At 37.9% G+C, this 27,050-nt stretch overlaps 1 protein-coding gene across 13 annotated transcripts in view; it reads right to left on the bottom strand.

Moving 5' to 3' along the window:
- Window positions 1-27,050, bottom strand: part of APC (APC regulator of WNT signaling pathway) — a 130,312-nt gene that overhangs the window by 84,240 nt on the left and 19,022 nt on the right. For 4 of the 13 annotated variants that reach the window (XM_073889225.1, XM_073889235.1, XM_073889248.1 and 1 more), the window contains exon 1: window positions 13,056-13,089. The exons of 7 other annotated variants lie outside the window; for them this stretch is intronic. The gene's annotated coding sequence lies outside the window, so the exon portion shown is untranslated. Of the gene's footprint in view, window positions 1-13,055; window positions 13,116-27,050 lie in introns of those variants that run through there. 2 more of the 13 variants (XM_025866888.2, XM_073889258.1) reach the window with 2 other exon arrangements.

The following is a 27,050-nucleotide window of genomic DNA, read 5'->3' as shown; positions in this document are numbered from 1 at the left end:
CAAAAAAGGTAAATATTTTTATTTATTTAAGATTTTATTCATTTATTTATGAGAGAGAGAGAGAGAGAGAGAGCAAGCACAAGCTGGGGGCGGGGCAGGCAGAGGGAGAAGCAGGCTCCCCACTGAGCAAGGAGCCAGGGATGCGGGACTCGATCCCAGATCCCAGGACCCTGGGATCATGACCTGAGCTGATGGAGATGCTTAACCAACTGAGCTACCCAGGCACCCAGTAAACATTTTTAATAGTGAAATGGTGGAGACATTCTTTTCATTTTAAATTTTTAAAAAGATTTTATTTATTTTTGAGAGAGAAAGAGCGAGAGCAAGAGTGCACGAGGGGAGGAGCAGAGGCAGTAGCAGACTTCCCGCTGAGTAGGGAGCCCAATGCGGAACTCGATCCCAGGACCCTGGGATCATGACCTGAGCCGAAGGCAGTCGCTTAACCAACTGAGGTTAAACCAACCAGGCATCTGAGACATTCTTTTTAAAATCAAGAACAAGATAAGGATGTCTACTATTAAACATTTTTATTCAACATAATCCTGGAAGTGCTAATTAGCACAGTAAATTACTAGAAAGAATAATGATTGGAAAGGCAGAAACAAAACAGAAAATTCTTTTTTTTTTAAGATTTTATTTATTTATTTGACAGAGAGAGAGAGCACAAGCAGGGGGAAGTGGCAGAGGGAGAGGGAGAGGGAGAGAGAGAAACAGGAGCCCAAAGTGGGACATGATCCCAGGATTCTGGGACCATGACCTGGGCTGAAGACAGATGCTTAACTGACTGAGCCACCCAAGCACCCCAGAAAAATCTTAAATATGAAAATTTAACAAGTTAGATAAAAAAAAATCAATATACCGAAAAAAGAATTTTAATTCCAAGCAGAGCACCTCACCTATTTTTAATTATTTTCTCTTTATTTAACCACCAATGCAGGTTCTTATCCTCCATTCTACTTCTCTTCCTATTCTCTGCGAAGACCCAGTAAGTCGTGATGTTCAGTTTCTTATCTGCTATATTCTTTGCCTACTCCTTCTTCCTTCCTTACATTCTGCAAATGGCTACTTAATTTGGTTAGGCTCCATCCAAGCCCATCCTAAGTAAGGTCAAGCTTCTAGATGGCCACCAAAATTATATGAAAAAGAGGCTGGTTAAACATTTTCCGCAAAGGTCAGGTAATAAAAAAGGCTTTACAGGCCCTATGATTTCTGTCACAACTACCTCTGTTGCTTCTAACACAAAAGCAGCCACAGATAATAGATAAATAAATGGGCATGACCAGGAGCGCCTGGGTGGCTCAGTTGGTGTCCAACTCTTGATTTTGGCTCAGATCATGATCTTGGGGTTCTGGGTCCTGGGATCAAGCCTGGCATTGGGCTCTGGGCTCAGCAGGGAGTCTGCCTGAGATTCTCTCTCCTTCTCCCTCTGCCCCTCCCCTCACTGAGTGCACTCTCTCTCTCTCAATAAAATCTAAAAAAAAAAAAAAGTGGGTATGACCATGTTCCAATAAAACCTAGTTTACAAAAACAGCAGTGGTTTGCTGACCCCTGGCCCAAAGCATGAATTCCCAATTCTGGCTTTTCAACACCCAAACGTATGACAAATAATTTCAAAGGCTATTAAAAATTTTCAAGATTAGTATTTCACTTTTTTTTTTTTTAAGAGTTTATTTATTTATTTGACAGAGAGAGACACAGCGAGAGAGGGAACACAAGCAGGGGGAGCGGGAGAGGGAGAAGCAGGCTTCCTGCGGAGCAGGGAGCCCCATATGGGGTCAATCCCAGGACCCCGGAATCATGACCTGAGCTGAAGGCAGATGCTTAATGACTCAGCCACCAAGAGGCCCCTTTATTTCACTTCTAAATAACAGGAAGTAACCTGCTATGCTGGAAAGAACAGAGAACTAGGAAGTCTTAGGTCCTTGATTAATTTTCAGTAATCATTTTTAATTTCCATGATTTCTTCATCTTCCAGAAATTTGTTGCAAATCTCTATTTGGCTCCCTCTCACTCTATGGTATTATAAGTACATATCTTCAAAAAATTTTTTTTTACCATCACTTAAATGGGGTCTTAGGAGAAAGAAGTGATAAATACAAGTGATTAATTTACTAGGTGGCATCAGAAATTCTATTTTTACATTTAGGTCTTTAATTCACACAGAATTTCTATTTTTATATATGGTATGAGTATAGTGCTTTAATTTTGTCTCTCATATGAATAACCAATTACACCAGCACTACTTATTAAACAAAACATTTCCTTTCCACTGAACAGAAATGTATTTATCATATGCTAAATTCTCATGTATACTTAAAACTGTCACCGCATACATTTATATTAATTTGAGACAGATTACATTTCTATGGTACTAAATCTTAGCTCTCTGTGTCATGAATAATTCAGGTCCTTCAATCAAATTTTCTAGTTTTTTTTCAAGAGAAGGTTCTATGCTTTATCAAATTTATTCCTGGGTTTTTTTATTGTGAATAAACACCACCATTCCATGCCAGATACTGCTAGTACAGATAAAAGCTACTGATTTTATTTAATACATAACCCTTATGTACCCACCTTTTCAAATTATCCCATGAGTTCTAATAGTTTTTCTTGTGGGTTTTCTGCCTATAATCATATAATTTATAATTAAAGGTCATTTTGTCTCTTCTTTCCCAGTATTTACACCTCGTTTCTTTTTCTTAATAGTTAGCTGGAAACTTAAAAATAATGTTGAATAGTGATCTTATCCCTGATTTTAATAGGAATTGTTTAGTGTTTCACCATATATATATATATATATATATATATATATATATATATACACACACACACAGTCTTACTCCTAAGATTTCTGTAAATACTTTTTAAGTATTTTCCTTAAAGTTTTGTTTTGTTTTTTTTTAAGGATTTTATTTACTTATTTGAGAGAGACAGTGTGAGAGAGAGAGAAAGACAGAGCGCACGAGCAGGAGGAGCAGCTGAGGGAGAGGAGGAAACAGACTCCCCACTGAGCAGGGAGCTTGCCATGGGGCTAGATCCCCCGACTCTGGGATCATGACCCAGCTGAACCACCCAGGCGTCCCTTCCTTTAAGTTTTTATTAGGAGTAGTTTCTAAATGTTTTTACAACACCCTTTTTTTTTTTAAGATTTTATTTATTTATTTGAAAGAGAGAGACATAGTGAGAGCAGGAACACAAGCAGGGAGAGTGGGAGAGAGAGAAGCAGGTTTCCAGCTAAGCAGGGAACCCTACGCGGCCTTGATCCCAGGACCCTGGGATCATGACCTGAGCCGAAGGCAGATGCTTAACGACTGAGCCACCCAGGCGCCCCTACAACACCTTTTGATATAACATAGAACTAGATAGTTTTTTCTTTTAATTTGTTGCTGTCAATTATAACATCTTATTTTGACCCATCCGCTTCTGTTCCTGCAAAAAACCATACTTGTTCATGATTTTACTAGTTTGTTCATCTTTCACATTTTACATAGAAGTGTTTTCCTCTTTATTTATTTCTTGATAATTTATAATTTCAATAGATTTCATCTTTGAGGGGCGCCTGGGTGGCTCAGTCATTAAGCATCTGCCTTCAACTCAGGTCATGATCCCAGTGTCCTGGGATTGAGCCCCACACTGGGCTCCCTGCTCCGCGGGAAGCCTCCTTCTCCCTTGTCCACGCCCCCGCTTGTGTTCCCTCTCTCGCTGTGTCTCTCTCTGTCAAATAAAATCTTAAAAAAAAAAAAAAAAAGATTTCCTCTTTGATCTTGGGGGTACCTGGAAGAGCGTTCTTAATTATTAGGTGTATAAGATGACTTTTGAGGCATTTTTTTACTGCTACTAGTTTCTTATTTATTAGACTGAAGACTGCTGCCTACAAAACTGCTATTATTTGGACATTTTTTTAAGGTTTGTCTCGTAGCCAAGAACATGATTAATTTTCATAAATATCCCACTGAAATTTATTTATTTTTTTTTAAAGATTTTATTTATTTATTAGAGAGAGAGAGAGAATGAGAGGTAGAGAGCAGGAGAGGGAAGAGGGTCAGAGGGAGAAGCAGACTTCCTGCTGAGCAGGGAGCCCGATGTGGGACTCGATCCCGGGACTCCAGGATCATGATCTGAGCCGAAGGCAGCCACCCAACCGACTGAGCCACCCAGGTGCCCCTATCCCACTGAAATTTATTTATTTATTTATTTATTTTTAAAGATTTTATTTATTTGTTTGAGAGAGAGGGAATGAGAGATAGAAAGCACAAGAGGGAAGAGGGTCAGAGGGAGAAGCAGACTCCCTGCTAAGCAGGAAGCCCGATGTGGGACTCGATCCCGGGACTCCAGGATCATGACCTGAGCCGAAGGCAGTCGCTTAACCAACTGAGCCACCCAGGCGCCCTATCCCACTGAAATTTAAAAAAAAAAGGAAAAAATATAAAAAGTTCTATCATTTAAATCCTCTATATATGTAATTTTCTTTGTATTTGGCATGTGAAATTTAGAAAGCCTACCATTTATTGCATACTTACAATATGCTATGTAGTATAAGTGCCCTACATATGTGTGTTGTGTGTGTGTGTATTTATATATATAGCTCATTCACTCTTAAAATTGTAAGGCAGGTATCACTTACCATTTTAGAGTTAGCTTTCAAAATGCTAAATAACTTCCCTAAGAATACAAATCAAGTTGTTAAGCCAGAATTCAAACTCCTCTATCTGTTTCCAATGCTCATGCTTTTAAAGACCACATAATATAATACTACCACTATATGGCTTTCATGACCTGTTATACCTGATAACAGTCTACCTTCCAAACTTATTTTCTATTAGGTCTCAATATAAAGTCCCTCCTCAAGTCCCTCGTCATGATTCCGTACAGATTATTTTGTACTTTTGTTCACAATTCATCTCCTTTTTGAATACCCCATCCTTTTTCCTCTGTTTTGCTAACGTATCTCCATCCTTTAAGGCCCAGTTCTGTTGCCTTACATAAAACTTTCCTATCCTTCCAGCCAATAATGAGTCTCTGTTGACTATACAGTAAATACCACAAAACTTGGCTTACCTATTCTCTAACTATTCCATGTTACTTTAGTGAGTCTTGTTTCTCTACCTTTAAGACAAGATTTATTATTGAATACTTAGCTTTTGTAATTCCCAAAATGCTTTATTCTATGATAGCCACAAAAAGACAAATACATGCAAGAATAAACTGAAGTAGTGCTTTATCAGCCACAGGGGGCAAAGGAGAGAAAACAAGGGTACAAATTCAAAGAATGTCTAAGATGACTTTCCCATTAAAATAGTAAGATGATGGATTTCTTTCTGTGGCTATACAATTCAAATCAACGAACATTTGAGAACTTACTATTCACAAGACACCATACACATATTATAAGGAGACTTTGTAGCTTGAATTGTGTTCCCCAAAAAGATATGTTGAGTCATAGGTAGCTGGCCCCTAGTATCTCTGAAAAGTGACCTTATTTGAAAACAGGATCTTCACACATGTAATCAAGTTAAGATGAAGTCTTACTGGATTAGGGTGGGCCCTAAATCCAATGACTGGTATCCTTAAAGGAAGGCTATGCAAAGAAATGGACACAGAGACCTAGGGAAAACACCATGTGACAATGGAGGCAAAGACTGGAGTAAGAGAGATGCAAGCAAAGGAATGCCCAAGATTGCCAGCAACCACCAGGAGCTAGGGAGAGAGGCATGGAACAGATTCTCCCTCACTGTCTCCAGAAGGAACCAATCTTAAGGACACCTTGATTTTGGACTTTCAGCCTCCAGAACTGTGAGGGAATAGATTTCTATAACCACCAGTCTGTGGTACTCCAACACAAGAGCCTTACAAGACTAGGAGGAAAGATAAGTTGACACGTTCCTTATTCTCAAGTATCTTATTATCTAGCAAAGGAGTAATATTCCATTAGGAAGGGTAAATTGGGTCAGTATACAAATATATCAGATACTTGTGTCCCACCTTACATTCTCTTGGCTTCCTTTAACTCTAGTCATTGGTGCATCAATCAGCTCACTGCAGATGTAAACCTAAACCGATGGTACATTAGCTACACCGGGTATCTTTTGCATTTTGTCCTAGAGATACCCCAGTATAGGTCCCCAACATTCATGCATGTACAACCTATAAAAGAATGAACATTTGATGGAACAATCCTCGACTAAAGGGAAATGGAAGCTAGTATATATAATTCTTTCCTATGGTCGGGCAATTCTACGTGGTTCCTCAAAAAGTCCTGATAGATCAAGCCACAGTTGTCCAAAGTGGTGACCAACGCGAGAACATATGCTTACATTGGTTGTCCCTCTTCGCTACTTAACTCCTTTCAGCCCTCTACTCCCGGATCACTTCCCAAAGCAAGTATTTCACCCAAAGTCTTGTCTCAAGATTCTGACTTACAGGGGCCCCAGGCTAAGATACAAATTACCTACAATTCAAAGGCAAATTTGTATTTAAAAACATCTGACAGAACGGGATGGGAGTTACACCTTGCTGAGAAAATTAGGAAAAGCATTCAGAATGTAAACGTATTTAAGAAGGGACTTGAAAGATGGCGTAATTGCTAATAAACATAAATGTGAGAGGATAGTATTTCAGAAAACAGAACAGCATGATCAAAGTTCAGAAGTTGGAAAAATGATGTATATTTGGGGGAATAGATGGCAGTTTAACTTAGCTGAAATTCAGTGTAGAGGAATCACTGAAAAAAGGGAGGGGTAAGAACATAAATATGGACGGGAACCACATCGTGGCTAGGTGATTTTGCAATGTGAGGAAGAGGAGGTTTGGAGAGAGTAGCTACAGAAATGGTGTGATAACGAGCGTAAAAGGTACAAGGCCATGTTGCTTTAACATTTCTTACTTTCTATTATAAACTACCTCAGAAGTAGCTAATATACTGACACACGTTAAGTGATAATAAAACCGAGAATCTAAAAATAGCTAGTGCAAATATATTTTGATATTCTTCAATGTTCTATTTATTTACCATACGAGTGACATTATATACTACACTTTAAATAAATCTGGTAAATGAAAATGTGAATTTACCTAAAAAAGTAACATTACTGACCAAAATATAACTCAAAAAAAGTAACCAAAACTCAAAAACTTCAGCCTAAAGAAAAAAGAACTGTGTATATATACACCAATAGTAGACAGAATAATGGCCCCGTGAAGATGTCCACATCCTTATCACTGAAGCTCTTTATATGGTTAGAGGGACTTTGCACATGTGATTAAGTTAAGGGTCTTAACATGGGGAGATTTTCCGGAATTATTTATATAGGTGCACCTAAGGTAATCACAAGGGATCTTGGTCTTCTAAGGAGATGGAAGGGTCAGAGTCAGAAAAGCATATGTAACAACAGAAGCAAAGGGTCAGAGAGATTTAGTATGTTGCTGGCACTGAAGACAGAGGAAGGGACCAGAAGCCAGTACAGGTGGCCTCTAGAAGCTAGAAAAAAGAAAATGGGTTCTCCCCTATAGCCTCTGGAGGAAGTGCAGCATGCTGCTATTTTGATTTTGGGCCAGTGAAAACCATTTCAGACTTCTGACCTCTAGGGCTATAAGAAAATAAAGTGCTGTGTTAAACCACCAAATTTGTGGAAATTTGTTACAACAGCAATAGGAAAAAATGCCCTATGATCCAGTGATCCCTCTCCTAGGAAAAAATTCCACTGAAACTTCTTACCGGCCACGTAGTGATCTTAAAATATACCCACAATTTCTTTGACTCTCTTCCTTCAAAAGGTAGAGCTTAATTTATCTCCTTTTATGTGGGCTGGACTTAATAATGACTCACTGCTAATAAAGAAAATATGGTAGCAGTGTGGCTTTTGAGACTATGTCATAGATGGCTTCCTTCTTGTTCTTTCTCTCTGGGATCAGTGGAAGAAGCCAGCAGCCCTGTCATGAAGATATTCAAGCAACTCCATGGAGAGGCCTATGGCAAAGCACTGAGGCCTCTTGCACTGAGGCCTCTTGCCAACAGTCAAGAGAAACAGACTATGTGAGTGAGCCATCTTGGAAGTGGATCCTCCAGTTTAGTCAGGCCTTTAGATGACTGCAGCCCTGGCTGACATCTTGACTGCAACTTCATAAGAGATTCTGAGCCGGACCACACAACTAAGACATTCTTAAGTTTCTCCACAGAAACTCTAAAATAATAAATATTTGTTGTTTAAGCCACTAAGATTTGAGGTAATTTGTTATACGAATGGGTAACTAACACAGTCTAAAGAGAGTCACACAGAAGGATGTACACCATAGCAGTGTTTGTGGTAAAACAGATTTGGAAAAAACCTAGGACCTTCACTAGAGGAACAGTCACAGATATTACCTAACACTATACAGAAGAGTTAGCACCAAAAACTAGACAGACAAAGTAAAATACATAGATCTTAAAAACAGTATTGAATTATAAACGTTCCAAAATTATGTAAATTAAAAAACAAATTTAGGATGGGGCGCCTGGGTGGCTCAGTCAGTTAAGCATCCGACTTTTTTTTTTTTTTTAAAGATTTTATTTATTTATTTGACAGAGAGAGACACAGCGAGAGAGGGAACACCAACAGGGGGGAGTGAGAAAGGGAGAAGCAGGCTTCCCGCTGAGCAGGGAGCCCGATGTGGGTGCTCGATCCCAAGACCCTGGGATCATGACCTGAGCCAAAGGCAGACACTTAACGACTGAGCCACCCAGGCGCCCTGGACTTTTTGTTTAAACACTTTATTTTTTTTTTTTATTTGACAGAGTGAGAGAGAGAGAGCGAGCGAGTACAAGTGAGGTTAGGGGGAGAGGGAGAAGCAGACTCCCCGCTGAGCAGGGAGCCAGATGCGGGGCTCAATCCCAGGACTCTGGGATCATGACCTAAGCCAAAGGCAGACGCTTAACCTACTGAACCACCCAGGTGCCCCAAGCATCCGACTCTTGATTTCTGTTCAGGTCACAACTGCAGGGTTGTGAAATCAAGCCCCGCATGGGCATGGAGCCTGTTTGAGACTCTCCCCACCACCCGAAAAAGAAAAGCCAAATTTGGATACATATCCCAAAGAAATGAAAGCAGGGACTTAAAGAGATTATTTGTACATCCACGTTCACAGCAGCATTATTCACAATAGCCAAAGGTGGAAGTGACCCAGGAGTCCATCCACAGACGAATGGATAAATAAAATGTGGTATACATTTTCAGGCTTACAAAGGAAGGGTATTATGACACATGCTACAACATGGATGAGCCTTGAAGACATTATGCTAAGTGAAATAAGCCAGTCACAGAGGGACAAATATTGTATGATTCCTCTTATATGAAGTTCCTAGGAAGTCAAATTTATAGAAAGTGAAAGAAAAATGGTGCCAGGGCTGTAGACAGGAGGAAATGGGGAGCTAGTGTTTAACGGGTACAGTTTCAGTTGGGAAATATGAAAAAGTTCTGGAGATTGGTTGTGGTACGTTCACAACAATATGAATATACTTAATGCCACAGAACTATTATATTATATACTCAAAGAAGGTTAAGATGGTAAATTTTAGGTATGTGTATTTTACCACAATAAAAATCCTCATTAACTACAGAAAAAATGGGCACATAAAATGAGGTTAAATATTTCACAAGAACTGATGCATATATATTTTTAAAGATTTTATTTATTTGAGAGAGACAGAGAGAGATAGGGAGAGAGAGCACAAGCAGAGGGGAGAGGGAGAAGCAGGCTCCCGCTAAGTAGGGAGCCAGCCCAATGTGGGGCTCGATCCCACGACCGTGGGATCATGACCTGAGCTGAAGGCAGGCACTTAACCAACTGAGCCACCCAGGCACCCGAGAACTGATGGATATTTAAGAACACATTTGAATGAGTGCCTAAAAAGGGAGTGGGAGTATGGTATGAGAATAAAGGGAATAAGGCTTGCCCTACATGGACTGATGATGTCATGATTTGATTTACAAATATCAATTTTCAAGGACATACCTAATATATAACATGAGAGATGCCACCTATACCAAAACAAGAGCTGGTGTAACTTTCCTTCTAGAAGTTGACGCTACAGAAATCAAGAACCACAGATAATTGACTATGAGCACTAGAAGATCTAGAAATCACTTCATCTAACCTTCTCATTTTACATTCAAGACCCTTCAAAGTAATTTACTTTTCAGAATTATCTGTGATTCCAAGCAGATTTTTATAAAGCATGGTGTTTCACATAGCAAACTACTACATTCCTCTAAATGAGACGATATCTTAGATGATATAAACCTTTAAAGATCCCAGGAGTAGCCAAAGCAAAAACTAGCAATAACATTTCACTTAGTTCTATTATGTTTCTTAGAGGTAGGTTTCCATGTCTTATTTGACTTTCCAGATCATTTTACCGGTCTGGCATTTAGTAGGTACTCAAATACATAGTGAATGTTCACCCTCAGGTATTGGTCATCTTCTATCAAAATGCCCTATCTCATCTTGTGTCCTATGTAATATTTCACTCAGACTGTAATACCAAAAAAAAGAGAGAGAGTGAGCGAAAGAAAAAAAAGGAGAGGGGGAAGGTCAAAATTAAGAAATTAAGGAGAACATTTAATATAAAAAGGCTGGCTAAATTGTAATTAATGACAGCAAAAAATAGAGAAAAATGATAAGACAAAATCCACAGAGCATTAATAAATAGCTTTCAGTTCATAGGCATACTTATGAATATTTAACTTCTGAATTCCTTAATAGTTCAATTTCAAAGACCACAAAAGCCAACAGTTCAGTCTTAGGTATTTCACACCACAAGGGGAAAGAAATCAACTTTTCTTATTTCATTTATTTATTTAATTCCAGAAAATAACCCAATCTAAGGCTATTCTATTTAGAAGTGTGCATATGATTAATAAGATGATCTTTAAAAAAAGTATGTTATGAATGTCATTATGGAAACTGCTGTCTCTCCATTTGCTTGCTATCAGGTATTTTACAAAGCATTCTCATATCACGGTTAAAAACTCAATACCAAGTAAGATTTATTTTTCATTTAATGAATAATTTGTTGATGACTTACATTGCTTTTCAAATAATTTCTATTATATGCTATTTTATACATTATGTAATGAGACATATTATGAAAGTTTTATAGACCTTTGTTCTTTACATCCTTATACAACACATGACCTTGAATAAAGTCATAACATAATTAATAATACTCTTAACATTTAAAATGAAAATAATGCTACACTGAGCTATTTAGATAGTAAAAGAAGATAATCATAAACTCTCAAAGACTATCCTAACTTGAGGTTCAAAGAACTAAATGGTATTAGCTATTAAACTTCATTTGCAATTTTAATGTGACATCTTTAATTCTAGCTACAGTTTCCATCAGATTTTAAAAAAGAGATCTTAAGGACTATTAACCCTGATATCCATGATCAAATAATTCTTAAAGCAGAAATAATTGTTTAAAGAATAAAACTGCTTTATCAGTGGAAACATTATATAGCCTAATTTATTCAAGTCCAATTCCTTATGTTGAAAAAAATTACTGAAACAAAATTCCAGGTTCTCTGAAGACTTTCTACTATATAAGCACGATTTAAGAGACACTGTCACTGATCCTGAAGGGCTTTACAAAGCCACTGCCATCCTGTTCAGGGAGTAGGGAGGTGTGGCAGGCTGGCTACCATAATATGCATAAAGATACAGTATTTAAAACCATGTTTAATCTGAAAACATATGTTTTTAGACATTTAAGAAAAAGAAAAAATAAGTGCAATGAAAACACTATATCAAGAGTGTATCTTAACAGTATTTACTAAACAGAAATACATCTAAAAGAAAAACCTTGGTGCTTTAATTTAAAATATTTGCCTTTAGAGTTTATTCAGTAATATCTAAAAGTAAAGAATAATATAAAATTACTTAATATAGATCTTAAATATTAAGCCTATGAAAAATCTGTCACTATAATTTTTCATAAAGTAATTCATATTATAGTGATTTACTCCTGAATAACCTAATTGATGGCATAAAGCTACATTAACAAAGGAAAAGAGCCACACTGCTTCATACATAATTTATTAACATTTCCTATAGGATTTATGTTTAAAGCAAAGAATTTTAACATCTCTTTTGTGATGTAGAATCAAAGTGTCTGATACATCCCACTGTCAAAACATTTCAGCCTGGTATTTTTCCTACTTTAAAAAATTAAACATTTTTTTCCTCCTATTCAGGTTGCAATTATACACCATGGCTTCTTGTAAATGGACTTCCACCACCAGCATTGCTGCAAGGTTTCTTATTCCTCTGCAGTTGTCTTTTCAGCCTCACAGAGGGAGAAGAGCACTGCTGCAGTCATCTACAAAAAGCCACTACCATTTCGACTTGTAACTAACAAAGGCGCTGGTATTTTTTTGCCATCCTATTCAGAGACAATTCATTTAGATGTGTTGCAAAAGCAGGCACTTTTGGTGACCAAAATTTCTCCCATCAACCAAAACCACCACTCAAGCTCTGCAGGACCTGCCTCCTCCTCTTACTCCTCTCCCAAGCAGCCCTGTCCACTAGGTTCACATCAGCCATCAGCAGCAGCTTTGTATCCCCTCTTGGCTACCACTGCATATGTCCTTGTGGCCAGGGTGGAAAAGAAGCCTTTCAATGGGCTAGAGCTTTTGCTTCTCGCCATGAATATGCTCCATTCTTTGTTGTCCTCTACCCGTTTCCTTAGATACTGTTATTGCACTCTGTCAACAGGCATTATAAAAACAAAACCTCCTTCTAGCTTCAAAAACAGCTCTTTCTCACCAGACTCCCTTTAACACTCCTACCCCTCCCCCCTTCTTCCTCTTCTGTCAAAAACCCTGGATCAGAAGCACAGGAAATCCACCTCCTGTGCTGCAGTAGGGGGGGAGGGGGGAGACGCCCCTGCCTCCTGGCTTGGCATGTGGCAATGGACCCTGTGCCAAGGAAAGGCCACCGGTTTCAGACAGCGCAAGGGAAAACCGCCTCCTCCTCCCTCCAGCAGCAAGCCGGGCCACCGTGGCTCCAGCACCTACCCCATTTCCGAGCCCAGCAGCACCTCCATTCCGTCTCCAGTGACACCCAGGCGGGCTGCGCCAATACAGCCACATGTCGGTCACGTGTGCCCGCGTCCAGCCAATCGGTGGGTCCCCGACGGGAATGGGGAGCGCCCTGGTCCGCATCCAGCGGATTACACAGCTGCTTCATGCTCAGCTTCCCGACCCGCACTCCGCAATAAGGCACCAAGCCCCGCCCCGCCGCACAGCAGCCGAACCCTAGCCGGCACCTAGTGCTGGTGGGTGCGCCCTCACAGCCGGGGTCCCCAGGCAACCCACAGAAGTCAAGGAAGCTGACTAGGATAATAGGTGGGGTGGGGGAGGTCCGCAGGGCAGAAAGATTAGCGTAAGATGCTGGAGATCTGTGGGTGAATAATAAATTACATCTCTGCTGAGATTTACAAGTTTGCAGCACAGAGGAAAAGAATTCTATTAAATGCATTATAACGTAAGTTTATATTACAAGTCACTGATTTGTTAGGTAAATCACTCGAACTATGTTTGAATTAAAAATAACTACCACAGGGGTGCCTGAGTGGCTCAGTCGTTGGGCGTTTGCCTTCGGCTCAGGTCATAATCCCAGGGTCCAGGGATCGAGCCCCGCATCGGGCTCTCCACTGGGCGGGAACCTGCCTCTCCCTCTCCCACTCACCCTGCTTGTGTTCCCTCTCTCACTGTGTCTCTCTCTGTCAAATAAATAAATAAAATCTTTTAAAAAATAATAAAAAAATAAAAAGAGTTACCACAGAAGCTATGATGGCAGCATAGAATGGCTGAGATCAGAATCATGGAGTCACACAGTCTGCTCCTGCCACTTAGTTGTGTAGACTTTAGTCACTTAAAGGCTCAGTGCTTCATTTCCTCTACAAAATGGGAGAAGTATGGAATAAAGGAGTTAATACAAATGATGCAGAATTCAGAGCAGTCCCTGACACAGTAAGTGCTGTCAGCTACTCTTAACCTGAAAGTTAAAACTTTTTAATGCAAATTCTACATCTCATTTAAATTAAACCACGTGATGCTTATATTACTAAGATTTATAAGTTGGAAGGGCAAATTCAAATTGCCAAGAATTTAAAGTAGATTTCAATTTTGGTTTAAATGGGGGGACACCAGTGTGTCCATGATCTACTTCAATTTTTTTTTTAAAGATTTTATTTATTTGACAGAGAGAGACACAGAGAGAGAAGGAACACAAGCGGGGAGTGAGAGAGGGAGAAGCAAGCTTCCCTCTGAGCACGGAGCCCGATGCAGGGCTCAATCCCAGGACCCTGGGATCATGACCTCAGCCGAAGGCAGATGCTTAACAACTAAGCCACCCAGGTGCCCCCTATTTCAAATTTGAAAGGATATTTAACTTCAGGTTTTTATTTATTTATTTTTTTAAAGAGTGTATTTATTTATTTGACAGAGTGAGAGATAGCAAGAGCAGGAACACAAGCAGGGGGAGTAGGAAAGGTAGAAGCAGGCTTCCCTCAGAGCAGGGAGCCTGATGCGGGGCTCGATCCCAGGACCCTGGGATCATGACCTGAGCCGAAGGCAGATGCTTAACAACTGAGCCACCTAGGCACCCCAGGTTTTTAAAGGAAATGTTATTTACTATCTTTTCTCAATTTTTTAAATTAATAGCATGAAAAGAAGCAAGCTATTAAACAGCATATTTGGAGTAATTCCTTTTTAATAAAAATTGTATGAATTAGAAAAGTAAAAGACATAGCAAAATGCTCATAGATGTACACAGAACCAGTACTCAGTGGTCATCCTTGGAAATTGGGATTTTGGAGTTTTCTCTTTTTCCTTTGTGCTTTTTGAATAGTTTTTCTTTGTGTCTATCTTATAATGCCTGATATATATAGCAAATACCCTCCAAATATTTGTTGAACACATGAACAAACACTGACCACATACTACTAGTAATTAGAAAAATTATATATTAAAAGTTTAAATATATTTAGAAACAATTTTCCTCATATTTGAAAGAAAGGAAACGTGAATCAATTTGACTCTATCTCAAATAGCCCTTTCATCAGGATGACTTAGTTTTACAAAAGCCTTTCAAGAGTCTCTTACTGAAAGTGCATGATTCACTGAACAAGACTTAATTATTTATATAGTCACTATTTGTGACAAATTCAGAATAGAGAATTCCTCATAAGGCCTAAACTTCTGGAAAGAAAAAGTACCCTTCAAAACAAAGAATACACTTTAGAAGCTCCTAAAAATAACTTCTTAGTATCCTAAGAAACAATTCTATTACTCTTGACTCAGACTATGATTCAAGCTGTTCTTTAGTAAACCAGTTTGTAACCAAAATATTTGTCTAAATTTTCACTGTTATGTCTTGCACAAGTCAATCAGTGACTCAAATGACAAAATTTTAAAGAAAGCTCTGACCACATGTCCATTAATCATGATAATTCAAATCTAAAAGCAAGCCAATCTAAAAACTTCACATTTTACAATATTGCCAACTGAATTATTCAGTAAGATTTTCTCTTTAAGTATTCCACAAAAGTTTGATTTGAATTTTTTTTTAAGATTTTATTTATTTATTTGAGAGAAACAGCATGAACACGGGGCAAGGGTAGATGGAGAGGGAGAGGTAGACTCCCTGCTGAGCAGGGAGCTCAATGTGGACTGGATCCCAGGACTCTGCCTGGGATTATGACCTGAGCCGAAGACAGATGCTTAACTGACTGGGCCAGTCAGGCGCCCCTGATTTGAATTTTATTTTTAAAATATATTTAGCTATTTTAAAAACAATTAATTAAAAATATGTACAATCAAAATGTATTGGGCCAAGTCTGAACACAATGAAGACCATTAAAACATTAATTGGTGCTACCACGTTTGTATGTATCTCAGAATACAGCTCCTGCCATCCCTATTTAAATAAAAATGCTAGCATTAAGACTACATATATATTTATGCACTAAAAATATTTTATGATTAAAGTGAAACACAGAAATAAATGTATGTTAAGGCTATTGCCAAGACTGCACTGATAAACATGCCTTTGATTTCAAATTCTGTTTATTTATGATCAGATCTGATGGTTTTTAGTAAATGTTAGTAAATGTTATAAATATGAACACATGGGTTCATCTTAAAAAAAAGAACACCTTCTGAACCTTCTGCAGGTTAAAAAAATTAATGGTTAAATAAATAGGATTCTTAATGTCTTAAATCTTGCATTCCATTTTAACATAGACACGTTTGGCCTAATTTTAAGACTTGTGATTTCAAAAACTGACAAGAATAATATGGGCAACATTATTAACTAGTATAAAAGGAGTTAAAGTTAGTGCTCCTTTCTGTTATCTTAATTGACTCTTGTGCTTTGTCAATATTTAACTCTCTTTACTGGCGATCTCAGATACAGTGAAATAGAATAGATTTATGCATATGTAGATATCAACAAAAGTTTTTTTTCTTTAAAAATAATAATTATGTATTGAAAAAGTACACGCTAGTGTAAATCTAAGTTCTCCAGGTGCTAAGCCATCAGATAAAGCTCAGATTCATTTAGAAACTCAGGTCTTTAGATTTATACTGGCTTATAGTAAGACAAAAAAGCATAAAAAGAGAATAAAATGAGACCTATTTCAAAGGCCAAATTGGTTATGAAGACCAGTTCTCCCATCTTTTCCATATTTTTCACAGGACATGGGAAGAGCTGAATTGTTACAATCGCAATGGGATTTTTAGTGATGTATAAACTAAGTGGGAGATACAATCATAGTCTACTTATCTGTATATTTTATGTTACCTCAAGAGGCAAAAATTTCTCAAAATAAATTTTCCTAACACCAATATTTAAAGCTTAAGTAGTTTTTCTCCCTCCAATCTTTTTCCTCTCTAATCAGCAAGTAATACCAAAATGGTTTTTTACACCCCTACTCAAAGAACATTTCATGGCTTTCCACTGTTAACAGTGGCACTGAGACAGCTTGGAGTTTAATCATGGAGTGCCTTGAATGGCATATCAATTAGTCTTCCTACACTAAAAGGCTTCGTACTTGTATTAAGTTTCTTATGGCTGCCATAACAAATTACCACAAAAAGTCCATGGCCTAAAACAACAAAATGTGTTATCTCACACTTTTGCAGTTCAGAAGTCCAAAATGGGTCTCACTCTAAGCTAAAATCAAGGTATCTACAGGGCTGCCCTCCTTTCTGGAGGCCCTAAGGCAGAATCTGTTTTCTTGTCCTTTCTAGCTTCCAGAGACTGAACACATTCCTTGGTTCAAGGCCTCCTTCCTCCATTTTCAAAGATAGCAACAGTGGAGCGAGTCCTCAATTTGTAGCACTATGATTTTGCTGCTACTGTCATCTCTTTCTTTGGCTCCTGTTCTACTTCCCTCTTACACTTTTAAAGACTCACTTCAAGGACTCTTACACTGGTCTACCTCAACAATCCAGGATAATCTCCCTATTTTCAGGTTACCTCATTAGCTACTTTATTCCATCTGCAACCTTAATTCCCCTTTGTTACATAATCTAACATACTTACAGGTTCTGGGGATTAAGAGATGGACATCTTTGGGGAGCCATTATTCTGCCTACCTCACTACAGTTTAATCTTTATTTCAGAACTTGCATCCTAATAATAGTCCAATCAAGCTAAATACTTAGCCATTTCTGTAACTCACCTTAAATGTAGGATTTTTGCCTTTATTCTAATGTGATACAGTAGAAGGTTCCAGCATAGAGAGATTGAAGACTAAGGCTCAAAGTTCTGAATCTTTCATTTTGTAGCTCTATGACTTTGGATAAGTCACTTAACTATTCTAAAATTTGGCTACTTTTTCATCTGCAAAATGAGAAGAACTGTTTGGCTTATTATACAGAGCTGTTTAATGATCAAATGTGTAATTCTGAACAAATCCTATAAACTATAAAATACTTTTTTTAAAGTAAAGGATTACTAATTGTTCTACTGGTCCAAATCAAGGCTCAGCTTAAATATACATTTCCACAAAGTAATCTACCATCCCATCTAGAATCAATTCACCCTCCTCTTTGCTCCATTGATACTATCTCTTTTGTGGCACACACACATTTTGCACCTTTGTGTGCACATCTCCTTTCCCATTCCTGACTATAACAACCTTGAGGAAAGAGTCACACTTGATTTTATCTTGTACATCTCATGGTATGTACCACAATATTTTGTGCATTACAGGTATTCACTAAATATTAGTATAAGGAATGATTTGAAATTAATCTCCAAAGGGCATCAATGCAGACATTTTCATGGGATAAAAGTAGAGCGAATGCTGAATAATGAATACCATTCAAAATAAAACTTTCTACAGAAGAAAGAGAATACTTTAAATAAAAACCCCGGGTCCTGTAGATGGAAAAAAAAGTGATGCAGCCTTGGGACTAAGTTTCTAAGGTTAAGTGGCTGCACAGTAGAATCACTTAAGGAGCTTAAAGAATTTAAAACACCATTAAGTCAGAATCTCTAAAAATGAGGCCCAGGCATTAGTATGTGCTACCAGGATTGAGGAGTAGCAAGCTCTACTTTAGCTTTTGCTGCCAAAGTTCCTACTGCACGATGGGAGGGAGGCCTTTTTTGAAATGCCTTTTAATTTAGAGTGCTATATAGCCTGAGACATCTGCTTACAGGAGAAAAAAGTTCCTATTAGATGAAATTTAAATTAAAATAATATTGTGGATCAGTGAGGATACATGAAAATAGGCAGTAGTTTCAAAGGTCCTTAAAATGTTTAAAATGCTTATATTGAAGTAAATCCTATTTAATTATCCTATATACAATTAGATACATACACAAAGAGTTATATTCAAAGACACTCAGTATTGTTTACACTATTGAAATGTTAGAAACAACCTCAATGATTGATAACTTGGTTAATCATATTTGTGGTACACTTAAAGAGGATTAAAATTATGTCAGTTATACAATTGCATAAAAGTATAAAATACTTCAGAATAAATTTAACTAAAAAAAACAGATGAAAGATTTGTACAATGAAAACTATAAGACACTGATGAAAGAAATTAAAGAAAACAAATAAATACAAAGACATTCCATGATTATAGACTGGAAGAATATTGTTAAAATGTCTGTACTACCCAAAGCAATCTACAGATTTAATGCAATCCCCATCAAAATTCCAACAGCATTTTACACAGAAATAGAACGAAAAATCCTAATATATTTTGTATGAAACCACAAAAGGCTTTGAATAGCCAAAGTGATCTTGAGAAAGAACAAAGCTGGAGGCACCACACTTCCTGATTTCAAACCTATAGTAATCAGAACAGTATGGGGGCGCCTGGGTGGCTCAGTTGGTTAGGCGACCATCTTTGGCTCAGGTCATGATCCTGGAGTCCCAGGATCGAGTCCCCCATTGGGCTCCCTGCTCAGCGGGGAGTCTGCTTCTCCCTCTGACCCTCCCCCATCTCATGCTCTCTCTATCTCATTCTCTCTCTCAAATAAATAAAATCTTAAAAAAAAACAAAACAGTATGGTATTGGCATAAAACCAGACACACAGGGATGGATGCCTGGCTGGCTCAGTCAGTACACTACACAACTCTTGATCTTGGGGGTAGTGAGTTTGAGCCCCATGTCGGGTGTAGAGATTACTTTAAAAAAAATTAAAAACTTAAAAGATGATCCTGGGTAGGCCCAATGTAATCAAATGAGTCCTCAAAAGCTTCAAAGCAGTTAATGACTTCCCAATGAAATTCAAATAAATTTCAAATGCCTTACCTTGGTTTATAAAATTGTATATATAACCTAGCTCCTGCTTCCATTCCTACTCTTCTCCCCTCCTCACCTTCTCGTTGCTCTCTCTTATGCTTTTGTACTGCCTTTCCTTCAGCCTCAAGAACTCTGCTCCCACATCTTCAAATGACTGCTCCATCTTATTCAGATCTTGACATAAATGTCACATCTTCAAAGAGACCTTCCATGATTACCTTATCAACATTGGTACTGACCTTAAACTTTCTACCACAGCATGCTGTTTTGTCATCAAATCATTTAAGATCTGAAAGGCTCTATCCATGTATCTATGTGTTTATTTTTCTGTCTCCTTCACTGCTTGCCAAACTGGAATATAAATTCCATGAGGACAGGATTCTAGATTCTTGTGCACTGCTGTTCCCTTCACATCTAGAACAGTACTTGGTGCACGGTACACATTCAATACATACTGTTGAACGTATGAATGTAGATGATATAAAGATGAGTGAGACATCAATTTAGAATCAAGTAGGGGGGCCTAAAACATTTACAAAAAAGTTTCAATACAAGGCAACGTGTATCAAAGGATGAGAGATTAGATGACTTCTGGCTAGTTGATCAAGAAAGATTTCAGACAGAAAAGAGCAATAGAACTAGCCTTGAAAGGTGTTTAGAAATTTTTCAGGGCAAAGATTTTGATTTTGTCTGTTAGGTTAAAAAATTTAGACTTCACCTTATGGGCAATTAAAAATACAGGTGTTTCAAAAAAATTAGGATACACAATTAGAGGCAAAAGCCACAAAAATTAAGATGACTAGTTTCTAGTTCTTAAGAGGATACACAATCAGAAATTATATGTATATTACTACTAATTTATAAATTTAATGACCAAAGACTTTTTCAATTGGAAAATATAATGGCAGGGAAAAACACTAAATTTTATACTCTATAAGACATTTAATTTTGCTTTATTTGTTATTTTAGCGATTTTGACAACACTGTTATTTATTAATTTTATGTTGTTAACAAAACAAAAAAACCACAAAGTCATCTTTGACAACCATTTTATCCAACGAATACAATATTCAAATATTTGCATATAAGTGGGGAATATTTTGTTTTCTAAATTCTTTTTTTTTTTAAGATTTATTTATTATTTTAGAGAGAGAGAGAGACAGCATGTTTGGGGCTGGGGAGAAGAGGAAGGCCAGACGGAGAGAGAGAATCCCAAGCAGACTTCCTACAACGTAGAGCCCAACATGGGGCTGGATCCCACAACCCTGAGATTGAGACCTGAGTTGAAATGAAGAGTCGGATGCTCAACTGACTGAGATACCCAGACACCCCGTTTTCTAAATTCTTAACATGATCTAATCAGGTCAAGTTCCAGGTTTAGGGCATCCAGTGTTTCAAACTATCCCCTTGGGAAAAAAAATTCTGATCAATTTTTTAAAACTAATTGTTTAAAACAGACTTTATGCTTTCCCTTTTTTAAAAAAAAATAGTATGCCTTGTTTAATGATGTTAACTTGGATCTTTACCAAAAACAACTATAAGATTGCTCCCCAAAATACAACTTACAATACAAACTTATAAACCCTATTCATAAAGGTAACATTTTAACACTAACAGCTCAGGGACTTCAGTTACCAAAACAGCACCAAATGTTTATAGTTATCGCTGTGAATTCAAGAAAAAGAAGCATACAGAACGAGTTTTTTAAAACAGTCTCTCTCATGTGGTGCCTGGCAGTCTCAGTCAGTAAAGCATGCGAATCTTGATCTCAGTGTCATGAGCTCAAGCCCCAAGTGGATGCAGAGATTACTTAAAATCCTTAGGGGCGGCTGGAAGGCTCAATTGGTTAAGCATCAGACTCTTGATTTCAGCTCAGGTCATGATCTCAAGGTTGTGAGATTTAGCCCTGCAGCAGGCTTTGTGCTCAGTGGGGAGTCTGCTTGAGATTCTCTCCCTTTGCCCCTCTCCCTGCTCACACTTTCTCTCTCTCACTCAAATAAATAAATAAAATCTTAAAAAAAAAAAAACAACGAAAAACCCTGGGGCACCTGGGTGGCTCAGTCAGTTAAGCATCTGCCTTTGGCTCAGGTCATGATCTCAGGATCCTGGGACAGAGCACCACATTCGGCTCTCCACTCAATGGCGAGTCTGATTCTCCCTCTCCCTCTCCTGTGATCTCTTGCTTTCTTTCAAATGAATAAATAAAAATCTTTAAAAAAATAAAATCTTTAAAATAAATAAATAAAACAGACTTTCTCCAAGGAAAACATAATTAAAAATTATGTTAAATTATCATAAAATACCTAGATTACCTGATGGATTATTTATCAATTTGTAACATACACATTGGCCCTTGAACTACATCAGAATCAATAAGGAAAAACCCAATTTTTATTTATGTTAAAAACAAAATTTGGTGTACATAAAAGAATAAACTACAGCCAAATAACGGCACTTACTTTATTTATTACAACCTTAAACCAAATCCTTGAGTTAAAATTTTTATTCTCATACCAATATCCCCAAATCCTTACCTTGGATGAGGAAATAATCACTTTTTCAATGCCTTATATGCCAATTGCATTTGGTACTGCCTAGTTCTAAATAATTTGCTTCCTTTTTGAAAATATTCCCTTCCTCTTGCTTTATGCTGAATTTTAAACATGTAAGGCAAAGTATAGACTATAAAATTATTTCACTTCTGGATACCTGAGGATAAATATTTGCTATTATAGGCTAAATAATCCAAACATATAATTATTAAGTAAAATGAAAAAAAATCTACCAAGAATTATTGGACTTTGTCAGTCAAGTCAGAAACCTTTGGTCACCTGAACTATCCCCAAAAGTACCTAACATATAGATTCATTTTAAGATTTAGGATAATGAATCACCTAACAAAAGAACTCAAAATAAATACTTAATATGTTTTAAGAGGGAAGAGAGAAAGGAAAACCAAGGCAAACAAATAAACCTAATTCCCTACTTCAATATAATGTTTTTTAAAACTAGGACTTCAGGGGAGCCTGGGTGGCTCAGTCGGTTGAGCGTCTGCCTTTGGCTCGGTTCATGATCCCTGTATCCTGGGATCGAGTCCCACATTGGGCTCCCTACTCGTCGGGTAGTCTGCCTCTCCCCTACCTCCCCACCCCCCGCTCATGCTCTCTCTCTCTCTTTCTCTATAAATAAATACAATCTTTAAAAAAAACAAACAAACTAGGACTTCACATTTACTTTGTCTTTTAAAACTTTCTTTACCAAGTCCTCCAACATTGGGTAGAATTATTTGAAGTGTCACATAGCTTTTATGGAAGCAAAAAGTAAGATTTCTTAAGAACTGGACCAAATTTCATTTCATATTCTACCACCTTTCTCAGTACACACCAGCATTAATCAATAAGCATCTTGATCCCAAACCAGTGTGTACCTAATACAATATGAAAAAGGTATTTTCTTAATCTTTTCCCAAAGAAGGTCTGCGATTTAATTCAAACAGTTAGATCTGCTCAATAAAACACTGGAGACTTTCAGAGAAAAGAGATCTTCCTGATATTCATTCTTTTACAACAGGGAACACAAAATTCTTTACAAAAAAGGTCTCCTATGGAGTGATAAGACATCTCGGCAGGATTTATCAACCATTTATTTTATGCAAACAGTCTATATAAAGTATTATTTGCCTGGAAGCTTGGAGAGTTGATTCTCACCTTCTTCCCACAGTCCCTGGACACTTCTTTGAAATAGTTGTTTGTTTGTTTTTTTTGTCTAATACTACTTTATTATTAAGAACACTATGCTATACTTGAAATGTTTTAAAAACTACTCAAGAAACTTAACAGTGGTTTCCTCTGGGGAGTCGAATTGAGTGGTGCTTTCATTTTTACCACTTAAATTTTTTTTCCTTTAAGTAAGCTCTACACTTAACATGGGACTTGAACTCACAACCTTGAGATCAAGACTCGCATGCTCTACCGCCTGAACCAGCCTAGCTAGCACCCTCTTTACTGTTTAAATTTTTAATAGTGATCTGTACTACTTCTACATTAACAAAGCACTAAGCTATATTTAACAACAGCCAAAAAAAAATTCATAATTGTTAGCTTCTACAAAGACCTTTCAAGATTAGTATTTTCCATCTTTCATAGTGTTCAACTGGTGATAAAACAAAAGTTCAAGCTCATTAGCAACACATGTGTAAGGTCCTTTATGATCTGAGCCCTTTATACCTCTCCAAGCCACCCAACTACTCTAGCTATACTCCAACCAAATGGACCCCTAAAATCTCCTGGAAGGTTCTCACTCCCACTTTTCTACCTACCTAATGCTAACCCATTTTTAGGACTCAGTGTAGATGGCACCTACCAAAAGCCTTCTCTAACTTCTCTTGTCAGAGTCAGATCCCCTCTTCCCCAATATGCTTTCAGAGGTTCCTGAGTTTACCAGCTATTTCATTTACCATACACTTGGGATTATTTATTTACTGATCTTTCTCATTAAACTCCTTCAAGACAAGACTCTCATCTTGTATTTCAACATTGTGTTCTCAATAGCCAGTAGCCTGGTCCAAAGTAGTTACTAGAATGTTTGTGGAATATGAGTGAACTACCTCTCATATGTCAAGATCCACTTCTGTGAAGCTATCTTTATTCTGAGTAGTCAGATGATCTTCCCCTTAGGCTCCTGTAGAACTTAAATCAATTATCAACTTAAATTAGACCTATTTTCCCCATTAAACCATGAGCTTCTGAACAAGGATCTCTGTCTTCATTTTCTTAACTATACAAGCATTGTCCCAGGTACCTAGCAGAAATTAAATGTGTGTTGAGTGAAAGAAATGAATATTCCTTAAAAAGGACAAGTGAAAAAATAACAAGCATAGGATAGCCTGCTCATTTTTTAAAAAAGATTTTATTTATTTGAGAGTGAGAGAGAACATGAGCGGGATGAGGGGCAAAGGGAGAAGCAGACTCCCTGCTGAGCAGACCTGAGTTGAAGGCAGACACTTAACCAATTGAGCCACCCAGGGCCCCAGCCTGCTCATTTTTATTTATTTCTCCATATTTATGAAATAAGACCCCAAAAGCTCTAAAAACATTTTGTGCTTGCTTATGATTAGGGACAGGATAGGCAGCCACTAAGTCTGGTGATGGGTATTAAAGAGGGCACGTATTGAATGGAGCACTGGGTGTTATACGCAAACAATGAATCATGGAACACTACATCAAAAACTAATGATGTGGGGCGCCTGGGTGGCTCAGTCATTAAGCGTCTGCCTTTGGCTCAGGTCATGATCCCAGAGTTCTGGGATCGAGCCCCACGTCGAGCTCCCCGCTCTGCGGGAAGCCTGCTTCTCCCTCTTCCCACTCTCCCTGCTTGTGTTCCCTCTCTCGCTGTGTCTCTGTCAAATAAATAAAATCTTTAAAAAAAAAAAAAAAAAACCCAAAAAACTAATGATGTAATGTATGGTGATTAACATAATAAGATAAAATTTAAAGAAAAAAGTCCCACTTTAAATGCCTTTTTTTTTTTTTTTTTTAAAGATTTTACTTACTTATTTGACAGAGAGAGAGACAGCTAGAGCAGGGGTAGTGGGAAAGAGAAAAGCAGGCTTCCCGCCGAGGAGGGAGCCCGATGTGGGGCTCGATCCCAGGACCCTGAGATCATGACCTGAGCTGAAGGCAGTCGCTTAACCAACTGAGCCACCCAGGTGCCCCCCCCCCCCACTTTAAATGCCTTGCAAAGACTTGGGGAAGGGGTGAGAATGGTAAGTGAAAGAGAGAAACTTTCTCCAGGGCAACAAAATGTAAGGATGTTGCTGGCATGCCAAACTGAAATGCTAAATGCATTTTCCTATAGAAATAGTGGTATTCAGTGTTATCCATGGTAGTTATGGGATTTAACACTGCCTATGGATTAAATGGTCTATGGGCAGAGCTGGGACATAACTGTAACAGTCAACATCTATTTCTGTGGGTCCATACTGGAGGTTTAGATTTTTGAATACTAGATATTCTTCTCCTAATATTCTCTCCCCCCACAAAAGAAAATCTTAATTTCATCACAACAGGTTTGATATAGTGTTTAACATATTCACTAAAACAGCACAGAAATTTACGTAACTCACATAAATTTGTGAACAGTATATTTTAACACTATTGTATTAAAAATATACCAATAAATGAATCAAATAACTCCCCTGTAACTTCAAGCTTTTCAAGGCATATCTTCACCTATTTATCTTAGTTTATTATCTTAGTTTCAATCTAATGACTCCACTTTCTTTGCTACTTTCTCAAGGGGAGATTTTTTTTTCCCCTCATATCCCCTTAGGCAGGGGTGGGGTGGGGGGTGGGGGAGTAGTGCTGGTGGTGGGATAATGGAGCTGGCTCGGTTCACATGAAATTTACAACTATAAACATGCTAAGATATTCAACACTGCCGGCAGGGTTACTGGGCTTCCTAGAAAGCCAGCTTTCCCAGTCTCTTGAGTTAACGTCTTCATACCTTTCTTCTCTCCTTAAACCTACAACGCACCTATTTTCCTACCCAGGCCACTTTCAGTTGAAGACCTACTTCACTCCATTAGAGAGAAATTCTCTCATACTTCCCTACCAAGCCTACACTGTTTCCCTCCTATTAAAATGGATAAAGCACTCCTGTTCCTATGAAAGACCAATACCCTCACTTGGGCAATGGATTCCAACTACTCTTGTGTTTCCAAGAAGTCGCCTTTGAGTAGCCCCTCTCTCTCCTGCATAACCAATTTCCCCTCTTCTACGGATCATTCTCATGAACACACACATGCTCTAGTATCACTCATCTTTACAAACCCCTCTCTTGACTTTAGCCCACCACACATACACTAGATATGACCCCTCTCTCTGTTCTACTCACAGCAAAACTACTTGATCTAGTGGCCTTCATTTCCTGTCTCTATTTTCTCACCTCTCATTCATTCTTTAACCCTCCCTAATCTTAAAACAATTTCCTGAAGCTCAACTGCCAAGGTCACCAATGACCACGTGTAGCCAAATTCCACTGTTAGTACAACAGTCTCTTAGTAACATGAGACAAACTTGATCTCTCTCTTCTACCTTAAATAACATCTTCTCTTGGCCTGTATGCCATTCTCCTGTTTTCCCTCTCCCTCTATTTCCTTTAATGATTCTGCTTTTCACTAGTCTTCTAAAAGATGGAGTGCCTCAGCAAGTATTTTAGGACTTTTTCTCTTTGTTATTT

This window comes from Callorhinus ursinus, unplaced genomic scaffold (genome assembly GCF_003265705.2).
Source record: "Callorhinus ursinus isolate GAN/ISIS: 27379988/994484 unplaced genomic scaffold, GSC_fseal_2.0 scaffold3, whole genome shotgun sequence".
Classification (NCBI taxonomy): domain Eukaryota; kingdom Metazoa; phylum Chordata; class Mammalia; order Carnivora; family Otariidae; genus Callorhinus; species Callorhinus ursinus.
Note: the sequence above shows the minus strand (reverse complement) of the source record. Positions and strands in the feature narration are given on the sequence as shown.